The 17,414-nt window shown below is 35.6% G+C and overlaps 2 pseudogenes; one reads left to right on the forward strand and one right to left on the reverse strand.

Moving 5' to 3' along the window:
- Positions 1 to 2,348: 2,348 nt before the first annotated feature.
- Positions 2,349 to 3,003, reverse strand: LOC149160576 (F-box/kelch-repeat protein At5g60570-like; annotated as a pseudogene).
- A 152-nt stretch (positions 3,004 to 3,155) lies between these two features.
- On the forward strand, positions 3,156 to 17,164 carry LOC149160577 (magnesium-protoporphyrin IX monomethyl ester [oxidative] cyclase, chloroplastic-like; annotated as a pseudogene).
- The last annotated feature ends 250 nt before the right edge of the window (positions 17,165 to 17,414 follow it).

The raw sequence follows: 17,414 nt of genomic DNA on the forward strand, positions 1-17,414 counted from the left end.
GGGAGAAAAGAGTAACAACATTGTTCACAGAGACTCACTAAGTAGTAGTAGCAAAAACACAAGCTCTATGAAGGGGTTTTTGTAGGAGAGGATGAAGCGAGATGTTACATGAGTCGATTCCTTTAATTCTCGTGTTTTCTTTGACTAGTTTTCAGTTAGCCTTAGCATGGCTCACGTGACCATGGTTCAAGTAAATGAGGTTAACGAGCTATTCATTTTTTGTTTCATGTTGAGTTAGTTTATTTAGGCAATAGTGTGCAACCACTTAGCATCAAACCATTACTTTATAGTCACCCCAGCGAGGGCTAGGTCGTGTGAAGCAGGTAGGCAACAGATCCCCCATCCATGTTATGGGTATGTATTATTGGGACTCTGCCTTTTCTTCCAAGACTATTTGTAAATACAGACGTGATAGGGGATCAACATATTTGTATGCTAAAAAATTCAAGGCGTGGGCAGTTAGGGTTCCACTGTATCATTCTGTGTTTAGCCTATCCACCAAAAATCACAGACCCTCTGGTGTATAATGGCAAAGATATGACCTCTGATCTGAGTAACAAGTCCATTCCACTTCAGTACATTTCTGATTGGATGTACCACAAAGCTCAAGCAAATCCAAACTCAAAGTAGGGAAATTTCAACATAAAGTGATATCCCCACCAGAGTATAGATGTGCACGCAGATGCTTGCAACAACATGATTTATTGGCTTTATATTTTACAACAACATTTGTTTGCATCTTTGTAGATTTGATGACCTTAGACAGTGATGCCTTTCGAAAAGAATTGGAATGCGAATTTCTCATAAACAACTTAGCTAATGGAAAAATTTGTGATCATGTATTCAATTCAATTATTCAAGTAAGTAGAAAGACAATGGGCTATGTATTTATGATTGTCATGAAGACCCCAAAACTCATTTCTAGCACAACGGCTATGTTAACTTATTTCATTTGTGTTTTGACACTCATAAATATGAGTTGTTTGTAATAAAAGGGCTCAAATATTTATCCAAAATATGGCGTGAATGGAAAAAGAAACCATTATAGGGTAACACATCCTAGAACCAATATTTAAATACTTTCACATGGGGAAGAATTGGTCTCTTCACAAGGTATTGTTTATTTATGTTCTTTATGACATGACATACTTAATGCAGAACACGGGAAATGGTGACTGTCTCTTATCCGTCCTCATTATAAATATTGATCACAAAAATGTAGTACACCAACCTCAAATTAAAACTGATAGAGTTGAAATTATTGTTATCTTGGCTAGGCAATCTAGACCAAAAGCCATGGTTTCAGAAATTAGTGCAATCAATTATCTTTCTAGGAATTTAAGGAAAAGTCTTTAGGCCACAATGGAGGTTGTGGGTTCACTTAGCACTGGAGGCTGGCTAGAACATGTCTCTCCAAAATTCCTTAAGGCATGTTGGGCCATTGGCCTTGATAAGGAAACATCTTACTCATGGGTAACAATGTGGTAGCATTACAAAATTGAAATTAGTTTTAATGATGATAAGGGAAACATAACCACTCCTTCCATGTTTACTTTCACCCCATTAGAAATATTAGTTGCAGTTTCCACCAAAAATTAGGTGTCAACTAATCCCCAAAACTTTTTATTCATTGCCAAGAGACTCATCTAAGGGTGATACAATGATCCTTGTGTACATAGTGACACAATACACTGCCCCTTCACTGTTGTTGCAGGAAAGAATGGGCAGCCCATCATCCAAGTGGAGTATAAAGGTGAGATAAAATAGTTTGTAGCTGAGGAGATATCTTCTATGATTTCAATGAAAATGAAAAAGATAATTGAAGGTTTCCTGGGTTGTGATGTGAAATATAAGGGCTCGATTTGTCTAAGCTTACATCCCAAACTACAGTGAAGTACACCAAAAGCTTGGAGATGTTTGAATTTCAATGCATGGCTGCCTCAGTTAAACCTTTAGCTATTTGTTTTCAGTCTTCACATCCATGCTTTGGTGTCAAATAGCCCTTGATGCCAACACAAATATGCTACAGTAGATCAACTTCTTTGTTTTCTGTTAGGAAGAAACAAAATGGAGAATATAGTTCCCTTCTTAGACATCTGAATATTAAAGCATTGGATGTTGCTCAGCCTTTTGGTAATGAATCCAAGGAAAGTGAAGACTTTGAAACTAATAATCATTTGAAGATTGGTATAGTTGGATTTGGTAATTATGGGCAATTTCTTGCAAAAATTGTGGTTAAGCAAGGTCATATAGTATTGGCTCATTCTATAACGGATCATTGGGACAAGTATAAACTTTGAAAAATACAGAACAACAATAGATTGATGAGACCAAGAATAATGACCAACTCAGCAACTCATTACTGCACAGTTGTAAACAAACACTTCAGTGTGTCACTTGACTGCAAGGACTTTCCAGTCTATTGGCCTCCTAGCATTAGAGGTAGGCCTCCATGAATTCACTACAATGCATTCACCTTCAGGTGCTCTTTGCCCACCAATTACTATAATCTCATTACCACAGGCCTTGAATGCTAGACCCCAACCATTCATTGAATCTTCCCTCATAGGAAACCTACCCACAACACTCCATGTGTTATTCTCCTTGTTATATTTCTTAACTTCATTTCTAGAATACTCAACTACATATAGTTGATTATTGACTACAACAACTAATGGGGGAGCATGAGTCGCTTTGTTCCCTCCAGGGAACATGTCATGTATCCTTCTCCAAGTCCTTGTTTGAAGATTATACTCTTCTCCACATGTCAAGGAAACTGTGGGGCTTGACATTCCTCCTATGACATAAAACTTATCATCCATGAAAAAACCTGAACAGAGTTTCTATGGAGAATGCATGTCAGGTAGAGTTTCCCCAAGTGCCTTGCTCGAAATTGTAAAGCTTGGCAGACTTGAGCACAATGCCATTCTGATCACTTCCTCCTACAACTATGGCTATCTCTCTGTAGTTGCTTGGACTGAATAAACAATGAGGGCTAGCCATCCCTTTACAGATTCAGTGCTAATTATGTAGGATTCATGTATGTAATTGATGCGCTTAATTTTTTTAGTGACTACAGAGTTGTTGGACCTGTGGATTTATAGAAGTGTAGATCTCCATTCAGTTTAAACACCAGACCATCCTGGAAAGGGAACATGGGTATGTTATTTTATGATCTTAGCTTAGTTTATGTTATTGTCAAAAAGATGAGATTTTATGAATTAGCTTAGTTTATGTAGTGGATTGTGGTTAAAGGAAGTCATTCTAGGAAATTTTTTCCCTCAAATTACTAAAACATTTATGCCATTCTGGTATGTTATTTGAAAAACATAAAAAACTCAAGCAGATGAGATATACCCTCTAAAATCATAAACCAACAGTTTTATGACTCTTTTACAAATCTCGAGTAGATCTGAGGGGTGACATCAGGCTCAAGAGCAAGGTGTCTAGACCAGAAATGCTTAGATTTGATACTTAGTGAGTTTAAAACAATTCAGAAGCCAAACGATGTAGTGTTATGTGAATTTCAAGCATCAATAGAAAGGAATCTACAAATTTCATATATGAGCAGCAATCCTACTAAGGAAGTTGTTGGGAAAAGTTATTAGAGAAATTTGTGTTGTCTTTGTTCTCTATTGCCATGTTCTTTTTATCTGCACATATCGTTGGAATTGATACACTTTTCACCATTAGCCACAACACTGGTGCAAAGGGAAAATAGTATTTATTCCTAGATGTTTGTCTGGCTTGGGAATTTACCTGTTGCAACAAAGTTGAGTTACTTTGTCCATTGAAATAAATTATTACTTTGTCCATTGTTCACAACTGAAGTAGTATGGTTACCTAACCAAAGTCCTACTATATTTTTGAAAACAAAACATTTATTTTAAAGTATTTGTTTCCATCCACTTCTTTAACAAAAGTTACCTCCTATCCCACAGAGTCCAGATTGTCCACATTTCTATTGGCAAGCTCACCAACATAAGCATCCTTCTGAACAAGGAATTCTTGCAAGTTCTTTTTATTTAAGGTTCTTCGACATTTTTTCACTTGTGGGATTGCCATACTTATCTTTCTATCACTATATGGAAAATATCTATGAGATGAAGCCAAATGATCATAACCAAAATTGTATCCATCCTCTTCTTCTATATTGATTTCATCTAGGTTCTGATTCAGTGTGCATATTTACACATTGCAAGCCTTTTTGTTGCATAAAGCAGATTCCACATTTTTTTTGTTCAGTGCTTTTGTTTTCTTTCGTTCCTTTTTTAAGTTTTGTCTGGGATTAGATCCCAACACCCAAGGGGATTGGAGGTGTTTGTGTCCGTTCTGAAGATAAATATCAAGATCATATCTTTGATATCTATTTAGACGCGTACTAGTGGGTGTTGGCCTATATGATCTTAAGCCTTTCATAGAGTTGAATCCCTTTACAACCTTTGTACTCTGAGAAGCAAGAGGAACAATAAAATATGTCCGTAGATTGTCATTGTAACCAATTGTACATGGTAATCCATTCTCTTTTTCTTCAAGGAATGGTGTACCCTGGAAGAGATATTTTTTTCTCAAAAGAGAGGATTCTAGAGAAGCATTATTTCCTTTTCCAGGGACTATCCAAGAAGGGGTAGAAATTCTAGAGAGCCCATTTGATATAAGATGCACAGAAGGAATGAACTTTGGAACATGAGGCATAGTTTTAAATGAACTTATGATTTGTTCATGCATATGTGTGCTACCTTCAATGGGTTGTGAACCTCTAAACATTATTTCAGTGCCACTAAATGTTCCATTTTGATACATATCCATTAACCCAGATGAGGCACAAGTTTCTGGATGAAACCAACTGACATGCTTTTGTGAAGAGCCCTAGGGTAAATTAGAGAAATTTATGTTGTCTTTGTTCTCTGCTACCATGTTCTTTATATATGCACATCGTTGGAATTGATACGCTTTTCCCCATTAGCTACAACACTGGTGCAGAGGGAAAACAATATTTCTTCCCAAATGTCTTCCTGGCTTGGCCATTCACATGCTGCAACAAAGCTGAGTTACTTTGTCCATTGAAATAAACTATTACTTTGTCCATTGTTTACAACTGAAGTAGTATGGTTACCTAACCAAAGTCATGCTATATTTTTGAAAACAAAACATTTATTTTAAAGTATTGTTTCCATCCACTTCTTTAAAAGAAGTTACCTCATGTCCCACAAAGTCCAGATTCTATTTAATCATATTTTGAATTGTACTCATATATGCTTATGAATCCATGCACCAAGTAACCCACTTCTAAAATCCACTTCTAAGAGTAGTTGGAAGATTGGATAATAAATGGAGTTTTAGTCTGGAACTGTGTCGAACTCTTAACAGTAATTGTTCATGATTGTATATTTCTATGAGCTACTTTTATGTTGAGGAACAAACATTATATAGTGAAGTCTTGTTGAATATTCTTCGTGTTCTATTCTTCACACTCACATATGAAATATAACAGTCATAGATGAGATCATGAATATACAAAGATCCAAGGAAATAGAAAAAAAAATCTATCATACATGGAATGCATTGGATAATACATACATTGAAGACAAACTATAGATGAAAACATTATTCTAGCCTACTTTGTTGAAATCCCTAATTTTGTACTTTAACTGCTAGTTGTTACCACTTTTTTGTTTGCAGTAGTAATTAATAAATTCTTCATGTTTGTTACTCAAGTGTTGGTAGATTCCTTACCTCTTCAAGATCCCTTCATCATTATTGTAACATGCTTTCCATGAATAGCATGCAAGCTTGTGTCCTAAAGACTAGGCAATATAGTACTCAGCTCCTCCTTCAGCCTAATCTTTGTCTATTCTAGTATCGCTAGCTGACTTACCATCTCCTTCAAAAGTACAAGTTTTCACCCGGTTGAACTTGTTTCTCATCATCATCTTGGATGCATTTATCCCATCTTCTATCTTTTTTCCTGAAACATAAGCCATTTCTATTGGTGCATCAGAAACCATCTCTTTGACTGCTTCATCCAATTTCCCAACTGGACTAGTGCTATGTTCTATATAGTGTTCCACCCCTTGATTGGAAGGAAGACCTTTCTCTTTCTAGCAATATTTTGTTGAGAGGGCATGCGTGTATAGACAAGACCCTTGCCAATAATAGTTTAAATCCTCTGAATCCTCACCTTCAAAGTTATAGGTTTTCAATGTGTTTGAACTTGTAGCTCATGATCATCTTTACTCATCTTGGATGCATTTAGCCATCTTCTATCCTCTTTCCTGAAACACAAACCATTTCTGTTAGTGCATCAGAAACCATCTCTTTGACCACTTTACCCAGTTTCCCAATTGGACAAGAGGTATGTTTTGTATAGTGTACCTCCCCTTGATTAGAGGGAAGAAATTTTATGTTTCCAACAAATTTTGCTCAAAGAGCATTCATGGATAGACAGGACCCTTGACAATGCTATCAATAGAATATTTTGAATCCTCTGAATCCTCACCAAGCTCATTAACATCATGGTCAACATGGTCGGCATCTAAATGTAGAAAATCCTATATATTCACAAGCTCATGCAATTTACTAAAGCACAGGACAAGAATCTACTTCTACTTTCAACCAGCAAAATCCAATAGATTGATGAAAACAATAAGAGCAAGAAGAAGATAAATCAATGGCACATAACACAAGATGTATCTAGTGAAATCCACTGCTCAAAACCCCGCTATTTGTAGTGCATATATCATAAATATGAGCGAAGATACAAATCTTGTTCTCACTAGAACAATTCCGCACAAGTATGCTCAACTCTCTTAGCTCAAAAGCTAGCTCTTGGCCAACACTTATCCAATTATTTAACTCTCCAAGCTCCTAATCTCTTGCATAATTCCTAGGATGAATAGCCCGTATTTAAAGGGAATTCATGCTTCCAAAACTGCACAATCCAAACATAGGATCAATATTTGATGCATGCATGATATTTACACTCCAGTAAATAATACCAATGATAGTAGATTGTCCCTACACTCTAGTCTCAACTGGGTCTTTCTCTGAACTCACATGCATGAGTTTCTCATGAGGGAATCTTCAGTTAACTGGAATAGCACTAGTGGATGCATTAGTGCACCAACTGACTGTTAGTCCTCTATTAGTTCCAAAAACAATTTAGAACTAATTTAACTTAACTTAACTAAGTAAACTGAGTGATCTAATTTCCAACTCAATTTAAACTCATATTGGACCCATAAAACTTAGGGATAACATATACATGACTACAGAAAGACTTCTAACTCGAAATTCCTAAGCTAATTAATTTAATTAAACTTAATTAACTATTTACAATTTTCTATGAGAATAGAATTCGATTTTAAACTTCAGTTTAATTCAAGGACAAATTAAATTGGAATTTCTTGTTGCCATTTCTCAACACTAAATGTGACAAGTGATGAACATCATCCTCATGTAATTCCTTGTCCTCTTCCTCTTCATCCTCATCTTCTGTAGCTTCTTCTCCACCATCCCCACTCATCTCCACTTCTTCATCCTCATCTACTAAAGTATCTTTCCCACCATGTTCAATGTTAAATATTGCAACCACACCAACATCTTACTCAACACCCTCATTCATAAAGTTTAAACTCCTCTTCAAAATCTATTCTCAAATATTCAACACTTCGGACAGATGCCATTGCATCATGGGAAAATTCCATTTGGTTAGACTCTATTTCTGAGAATGAGCAATTTCATCTGCTGATGATGCTTCTTCATTCTCTCTTTCATTCTAGTGTTGATGCACAATGGAGCTCGAAGCTCTAGGATTGATTATTTTGTGTTGAGCATCTTCATGGCCTTATACTGATTCTATAGTTAAGGGCTCTAAGGCCTTCACAATTCCATTTTCAATCTTAACACACTCAGGATGATCTAAATCTAGATTCTCAAGTGTACAGGACAAGGCTTGAATCACTCCAACATCAATTAATGCTTTTGACACTTCTGTTGAAATGTTTGACCTTGAAGGTGAGTGCATTGCAAGAACATCATTTATCAATTATTAATGCATTCATTTGGAATTTTGGAGGTTTGTATCCATATGCATGAATACATATAGAAGCACTGAGTGAATTAACAATCTCTACAAATAGTGTTTTTCGTCCTTAGCTCAACGAATGCATATTGCCAAAACTGGCTAACCTTACTTGAGAATTTTTGCCTCCATTCATTATCTGCCTTCCTTTCTTTTATGTGCATCCTAGAAGATGGAAGAAACCTATGAAGAACATGGTATAAAGGTCCATTATGGCCCATGCCATTGTCTCCTCCTTGTAGAGCCTCTAAGATGGTTGCTTTCAGCATCATGACAAAGAATAATATTTACTGTTGATGGATACATCAGAACTATTTCAGTTAGTAGGTTCAAAATAAAATCTTCTCTTACTAAATCAAATGAAGCTTTTCCATCCATTTCCAAGTTATCTTTGCCAACAATAGCCTTTCCTTTCTCCTCTGATGGAATCTCATCAGCATCCATATCTGTAACAAAACAAGAAGATTTAAATTTCCTTCCAAGGTCATTCGTCATAGGGGGTAAATATTGAGTAACTCAATCTAAGAGCTATTCAATTACACTTGAAAAGCTATGTGTTGGCCTCTTATGTCCTTTAATTTTCCCTCTAACATCAGAAATTTGTATGGATGCATTACCCAAGTTTCTAGCAAGGTTATTTTCACTTTGCATAGACTTATGTCCACTTCTCATCTTATCTTTCTCTAAAACCTTCTCCTTCTCTTTCCCTTTTTCCTTCTCCTAATCTCTTGACAAAATTATATAAGGTCCTTTTTCTAATCATTTCAACCTGATAAACTACTTTTGCAGCAAGCATGAAAATAAGAGGATCTCGAGAGATAACAGGAGCCATGTTTGAGAGAAAAGTACAAGGACTCACCCTTCCACTTATATTTTGATTTAAAGCTACTACAAGACTCTGTCGAATGTCTAATTCCATAGTTTCCTGAAGCATATGAGGATCATCAAGAATATGTCGAGTGATGGTTAATGCAACACTGTCAAACCCTTAAAATAGGCAACTAGTAGGCAAGCTCAGCAAAGCCATCAATCCACCTCTATCAAGGAAATGCAATGCTATGGCATGCACCCTTGTAGGCCTTGCTCATAACTAGAGAAGAGCTTGTACTGAAGTTTATGGCAGATTCTTCTAAATGAAGTTACAAATAATATCAATAGATTTTTTTTTGCTACTCCCGATAGTTATGTACCCATCAGGAACATTCAACATGTGCTATATATGATTTTATTAATTAGATTCCAAGTTCTCAAGATTCTCACCATCACCATCTTTTTTCTTGGACTGCTTAGAATTTAGAATAGTAGAATAAAAAAATATTGTTGGCTTCAACTATATCAAATTATCAACTAGTAGCATGGGTGTCAGATACTTAAAATATGGAAGGCTCCTACTTTTTATGCCTGCAGGAAAAATCTAGACAAGATATCCAACAAAACACTAACAAGATCATTGTCAACAACAACTTCACAAGCTACATTGCTTTCATGTAAAATTAGAGGCAAAACATGAGATGTCAGGGACAATATGTTATTATCCTTTCCAGGATCCAAATTACAATGTTTCAGTTGCTCTACAAGAAATAAGAAGATTATTCTTCTAGAGCGGATTTATCAGAGTTAGAATATTGTGCTTGACGAGCATAGGCTTTTCATCCTTGAGTAGAGGAATCAGTGTTCAACCTTCATTGAAGCCATGCATGGTGACAAATATCTTGAAATAAATCTATGAGATCAAAAAGTTGAGGTTCAACATTCCAAATAGATGACTGCCTAGGATGATTCAAAACAAGATTCACATAATGCAACAGAGGTTGGAAAATGATCATCATTGTCACTTGCATGCGCATCCAAATTAGTTTTGACACTGCTAGAAACATTTCCATCATCTTTGTTATCCACTACTTTTGAATCCTTATTAAGTGCAACTTACCATAGAATTTCTTGATGTATCATCCTAATATCTAGAAGCACATCCTTGCTATCATTTCCAATCTCTGCCATTAATGTTGTCAACCATCTATTCTCTCTAGTAGAATCATCTAGAAAGGCAAAAAAATATTGTACCACAAACAAGCACCAAAATACTTTCTGGTTCAATCCATTTTCTGTAGCTAATAAATTTGTCCCCGCAATAGGATCCAACACATTTGATGTAGTCTGGAGATTCTCTTTCAGATAAGCACAAAATACCTGTGCAAGGGAAGTTTTATTTTGTTGTGTGAATGCCTTGCAAACTGCAATCATGTGCACAACTACAACCATCCCTTCTGAAGAGAGTGGAATACTTGGAAGAGTCAAGAACCTCATAAGGGATTCTATGCCCTTTTATACATCTTAGGTAGTTTCCATAGGGCTTGTGGGCAGGTAATCCTATATTGTTATCTATATCCTTGAATGGTATGATTGCCTTCAGATCCTTAATATTATTTCCCTGTTTCAAGATATTTGTGGAATGCTTCTTTTTGCTTTTTCCTTTCCTTTGATTCTTGGGGTCCATGCTCTGTGGTAGAGAACATAATGTTCATTTCAACCACCTGAAACACCAAGAAACGCATGCCAAACACACAGGAAACATTTCACCTAGCATTTCATGATTTCGAAATGAGAGGTGAAATGCCCTGTGGCATTTTGGGCATGCTTCATATCCTAAAGCGCATTTTGGCTATGGAAATAAACACTTGCACTCACCCAAACAACTAAAATTGTTATTAAACCTTTGATAGTGTTGCTTCAACATTGATTTGACTTTGATGACATAAAGAAAAAATGAAATTTGTTTGGTGAGTGATGACTTCTAACCTACACTGTAGCAATTTTTTGCTTATATTCTTACTGTCACCAAGGATTATTTTAAGGCTCACTTTATTTTAGGCCTATTGTTCACTGAGTGACTCTATCTTCCATCCATGGAATTTGAGATGTTTCAGGCTTCTTCTACAAGGAATGTTGTGTTCAAATATATGTTTGAAATCACTCAAACTAGTAATGTGGTACAATCACTGTTGATTTTTTGCTAAGCTTGGTTGGCTTCCCAAATTTGATTTTTGGAAAGAATCTTTCTTTTGCCTCTTACTTCTGGGTTTTTGACAAGCAATATCAAGACGTTGTAGGCATATGCGTTCTCTTACATCATTTTACTTAGTTTGAAAGTATGAACATAATTATTTTGAAGCCTATATTCATAATCTTCACAAGGTACATGGATCAATGACATTGGGTCCACAGAAATCTGCTATATTTTCATAATTTAAAACTAGTGTGTGTTTGGTACAAGATATTTTCTTTATATCAAATTGTGCTTTATGCCAATCCCTAATTTCTTGTAGAGGAAGCCATAGACAAACAATGGGGAGAGTTGGGGAAATTGGAGAATTGATGATGAAATCGAGGACACTATCATGAGCATATCATTTAGATTGTCAGGATATTCTACTTGATTTAAGCCTAGCAGATAGGTCATCTTGGCCTGAGTTAGGAGTGGGATTTTGGTTTACAAATATAATTTCACTTTTCAAGGATGGAGAAACTTGCACGAACAACAATGAAACAAGTGAATTTGTTTCATCTAATATTTTAAATCTCCATACATCAATAAATCAATGATTACATATGTTTGATGCATATTGTGGTTGGCATGGCTCCATTTGTGATGCAATTATGTTTAATTATTTGACCATCTCTTTATACAACTTTTTCAACATCCCTACTAGCATGTTTTGAATATCACCTTATTCGTGGTTTGAAATTTTACCAATATTCTTGAAAAATTAAAAGCACAATTTGAAAATCGATTGGATCATTCATCATCATTTCGATTCTTCATAATTTGTATCTTCTTAGAAAAACTTTGTATTCCCTTGTTATTAGTCCTTGTACAACATTCAACAAATGTGAAAACAAATGTTTGAAACATGTTAGGATTTATTGTTAAGTAGATTATTAGTAAAAAGTCAAATAATTTTCACATTGATCACCTTTTGACACACCTAATTCCCCACTTTGCAACATTTTCATAAAGCTTTTAAGTTATTTTCCACTCAGATTGTGATTATTTCAGTTTTCTTCAAGTTTTTTCTCTACATGACACACATTATCCAATGTGCATCATTTAGACATGCAATAATTCAAATATATTACTTTAATGTTAAAAGTCAAAAGAACTTGCCATGTTTTCTTATTGGGATGTGCTTCCCTCACTCTTGATTTTATAATTTTATCCTCTAATCATTTATCAATAAAAGGTCTACATAATAAACTACACAAATCATGAAATATATTTTACAAGCAAGTAAAGTATTTCAAGCTAAAACAGTTTTTGGATTAGGCAGCGCATATAATTCAGTAACATGCACCAACATGCCTAATATTTTTTTTTAGGCTGTGGTTAACGGACACCTTGGTCAACGGGTGGCGCTACATCCACGGAAAAATCTGGGCTGATCGACCCCGAAGGGAATCTAGCCCTGTGGCCCACTAGCAAGGCCGGACCCCAAGGGCTTCGAGGAGATTGGACCTTGTGACCTCCCGATGGTGAGGCACTGATTTTAACCAACTGAGCTAACCCTTGAGGCTACCAACATGCCTAATATAGTTTTATGTGATGGTGAATTATTACTATATAATGTGCAATACTAAACTCATTTTTTTCGCAATTCCAAATGGTGTGTTTTATATAAAAACACACCAATGTGTGTTTACATAGATTATGCACTATGAACTACAAAAGAATTTTAAAAGAAAAGAATTGACTATGTAATACATGGAGCAGTCAGATCAAAAAGAACATATTTTTTTGAAATAGAACAACAACTCTAGAACTTCAAGAGCTAATAAGGAAAATTCCACAATTCTGACCTAAAAACTAGAACAAAGGATCTGAAACTCTTCAAATACTCAACATAACTACCTCAATCTTCGAATAAAAAAAGGAGTTAACCACACAAGCACTCTGATACCATAATGAGAAATCACATGTGGGCTACTCATAGGATGAACACCACAGAGGAATAACTCAAACTGACAAAAACTGAGACACCAATATTTATGTGGTAAAACCCTCAAAGAGGGAAACACCCACGAAGCAACATAAAAGTTGTATCATTACTCATGAAATGAAATATGGACACACAGAGATATCCTTTGTTTTGCATTTGTTTATCTAGATTATATTCCAAAACTAGGCCAAAGCCTTACATTTATATATACTAGCTTGTGCAGCTAAGGTGGACCCAACCCTTAGGCAAACCTTGGGTCCACTTGTGACTATCTACAAATATAGGGTTGTGCCCATATGAAGTGGCATGACTCCCAAGAACCTAAAATGCAAGTGAGCCTTGAGGGCCCCAACATAAGAAAAAGACCAAGCATTGAAATTTGACTGTAATACATGGAGTGGTCAGATCTCCCAAAAATACACAGGTTTTTTTGAAATAGAACAACCACCCCAGTTCTTCAAGACCTAATAATCTGAGCTCCATAGGTCTGACCTCAAAACCAAAAGAAGGGATCTGAATCTCTTCAAATACCCAACATAACTAGCTCAATCTTTGAACGAGGAGGAGTGAACCTCACAAGCACTTTGATACCATATTAGGAAATCACAAGTGGGTTACTCACAAGGATGGATACCACTTAGGAATAACTCATGTTGACCATAAACTAAGACACTAAGATTTACATGGTAAAACCCTCAAAATGAGACATCCATGAAGAAATAGAAAAGTTGTACTATTGCGCAAGAAATGGAGGGCTATATCTAGTACAATAATCTAATCTTAATCATGCGAGACAAGTGACCATCCATGATCTTTAAATAGAGATCATGGACCAATTAGGTGATAAAACATAGATCAATTGTCATAAATACTTAGAACATGAGCACCATCAGAGCATCTATACATGAGATAGAACAGTCAACATTAGATAACCAAATCACACATGACTATAGTACATTAGACCAAGTTGGTCTTAAGCAAATGCTAAGGTATAATATCCTAATATCCCCTTTAAAAACAACTTGGGATTGGACAAAGGATTTACATAATGACATGGGACAAGAGGGAGGCATTATGCCTAAACCCACTTGAGAGAGGGAAGGAGGCATTACAAATTTACAACTAATCCCAGACAGAGGAAAAGAACATTCTTTTTCTCCTTAAGGTTTTATGAAAAATAAAAAAACCAATAAAGCTTCAAAAAAAAAAATTTGCATAAGCCAAAAACTGCTTCCAATCTCTGTGAAAATATTTTATGGTTAAGGTTGTTGGCCTAGAACACAAGTCTGGCCACACCTTTAGTGTATATCTTCAAAAATTTCGTTGCACAATCCTTTCAAAATTCCCAAAATTTGTTGTCCAAGAAATTAGATCCTTCACATGGATTAAAAATCCACAAAACAAAATTGAATTGTGATGCATTTTAATGGAGAATCCTCTCTGTAAATTCTTCTATTTGAAAGAAAAAACAAGTCTGAAACCCTTGAAGAAATGTTGTAAGAAAAAATAAATGAATTTTTCAATCTATAGGTTGTTGACCGAGTGCATGAGGTTGAACTTGGTCGAACCTTGAAATGCTTAGCGATTCTTTCAGGGATAGGCCAAACCCTACACAAACTCACCTAGTAATGAAGAGTTTGAACTTTTGACGAGATTAACCATGTCCTCCCCTTGTTTTTATGTTGACCTGAGTAACTTGCAAGTAACCAGGAGACTCGGTGAGTCATGTTCCAGTGGTTACCTTGAAACTCTAGAAAATTAACCCTTATCCAATCTTTACGAAGATCCAGTTCAATCTATACTCCTGATGGACTTCTCTATTTCTTCTAAAACATTTTCTAGCCAAAGGTGCACAAGTAGGTTTGGAAGCCTTGATCATAGTGGGATGGAAGAGGGATAAAAGATGCTAGAAAAATATTAGGGAACCAGAGTTGAAAAAATATCTTGTACTTCCCTAAAGCCAAGGGCCTTCCTCAATAACTTTTATCATATTTGCAACAAATACAAATTTTAATGGAAAAAAATATATATATTTTAAAATGAGGTATTAAGTGAAAACCCATTTATTCTTTCTTAGTCAGAAGAAAAAGGCTTCATGATTTAGCAAACAAACCTGCAAATAAATCATTTCTCAGTTAGCAAGATAGTCTTCCAAGGATTTCTCTCTAGATGCTTTGCATGAAGAAGCTTGAGTTTCTTAACACATATTTTGAGCCTCTCTAAGGCAGTCAACAATTCTCCACCATTTACACCCTGAAAATGGACCCCATCACAGTAGCATCAAGCTACACCTGTGAATTCCCCTCCACTAGTTGTTGTTTATGGGAACCCTGTAATGCTTCCTTAAATCCTTTAAAGGATTACAAACACCTACCAACAACCTGCAAACTTACCAAATTGGTTGTGTCAAGTTGCAGCCAAAAGCACAAGCCGCTGCATTCAGCAATTTGACAGTGACTTCTCTCTTGTACACCTTACATCTAGGGGTAGAGTCTATCCTCTTGCCAATGATACATTGAGTGACCATTAGTTTAGTAAACTTTATTAAATTCAGATATGTATACATCTTGAAAAATAGGATATAATGTAGGGGTTAATACAGTCAATTTTCCTCTCAAGTCAACATGGTTTGATGGCTTCTGTTACATACTTGGCTTGATATTTTGATGCCTTTGTGCGATATGGATATGGAATTACAAGAAACAATTGAGTTAAAAAATTGGATTTGATGAATATCCATTTGTGTCCTGTTATGAGATGACTTGGTGAATGGGTATGCAGGAAATTGACCTAACTCGAATGTTCATTTGTAGAAAACCAACCTAGTTGTGGCTGAGATATTTTCCCTCATGTCCAAAGATGAAGCTCGCCATGAAGGGTATGCTATCTTAATTTGTAGGTGTGGTTTATCATATCAAAGATGTAGTTGTTTGCTACAAAAATGGCTCCCCTTTCACAGCTCCCTACATCTGTTGGCACTATTGTTTACTAGATTGGATATATTTCCATTTGAAACTTACATTGGATAAAGTATTTATCTGGAATATATTTTTTTCCACTGTAATTTCATTTTATGTTGTAATCTGTCTATTGACTTTCTCAACTCAATCTTTGACACATTGGGTTACAGGTTTCTAAACAAGGGTTTATCATATTTCAATCTTGCACTGGACCTCGGTTTCCTAGCTAAAGCATGCAACTATACTTTCTTCAAGCCTAAGTTCATATTCTATGCCACTTACTTATCTGAGAAGATTGGTTACTAGAGATATATTACCATCTATAGGCACCTAAGAGAAAACCCTGAGTATCAAGTGTATCTTATATTCAAGTACTTTGAGAACTGGTGCCAGGATGAGAATAGGCACGGTGAATTTTTCTCAGCTTTATTGAAAGCACAACCACAATTTTTGAATGACTGGAAGGCCAAGCTTTGGTCAAGGTTTTTCTGTCTCTCAGTGATTTAATCTTGAATTACATCTAATATATCCTAAAGATCTAGGCAATATGATGTCTTCTATTTTCATTCAATATTTATTGGATGCTTTACTGTTTCTTATTCCATGTGATGATTTCTTATAAGTACACTTGCTTTCCTTTTGCAGGTATATGTGACGATGTACCTGAATGATTGCTAGAGGACAACATTTTATGAAGGCATTGGACTGAACACAAAAGAGTTTGATATGCATGTTATCACTAAGGTGGGTTAGAAGTTTCATATATATTGCAATACTTAGAAGCCATTTTGTGCCTAAAATTGAGTTGTAGTGATTTTTTGTGTGTGATGGATTTTAGCAATGTATTTTTCTGACTGATGCAGACAAACCGAACTACAACAAGGATTTTTCCCGCTGTCTTGGATGTTGAGAATCCAGAATTCAAAAAGAAACTTGACATGATGGTAGACATCAACCAGAAGATAATAGAAATTGGAGAAAGCCAAGCTCCTGGCTTTGTGAAGAATCTCCAAAGAATTACTCTTATAGCTGCTTTGGTGTCAGAATTAATAACAACTTATTTGATGCCACCCGTGGATTTTTGTTCTTTGGATTACACTGATTTTGAGCCACAAGTTGTGTATTAGATGCATTTCATACATGCAAAATTGCACGGTTACACTATATCGTTGAGAATGGAGCTTTGTGACTCTATGCCTTTCTTTGTAGTTGTTTGACTTTTGAGATGTCCTACCATTTTATAGAAAAGAATTCATATTCTGTCAGAAGATTTTCTTTACATATGCACATGCTATATGCAATGTTGGAGTTTTTTGATCTAAAGTTCTCAGCAATAGAAAGTCTCTATGTCTTGTTAGTAAACAAAATATTTAAACT

This window comes from Pinus tabuliformis, chromosome 5_2 (genome assembly GCF_031772625.1).
Source record: "Pinus tabuliformis cultivar Carrire ecotype Pingquan chromosome 5_2, CPIR1, whole genome shotgun sequence".
NCBI lineage: Eukaryota > Viridiplantae > Streptophyta > Pinopsida > Pinales > Pinaceae > Pinus > Pinus tabuliformis.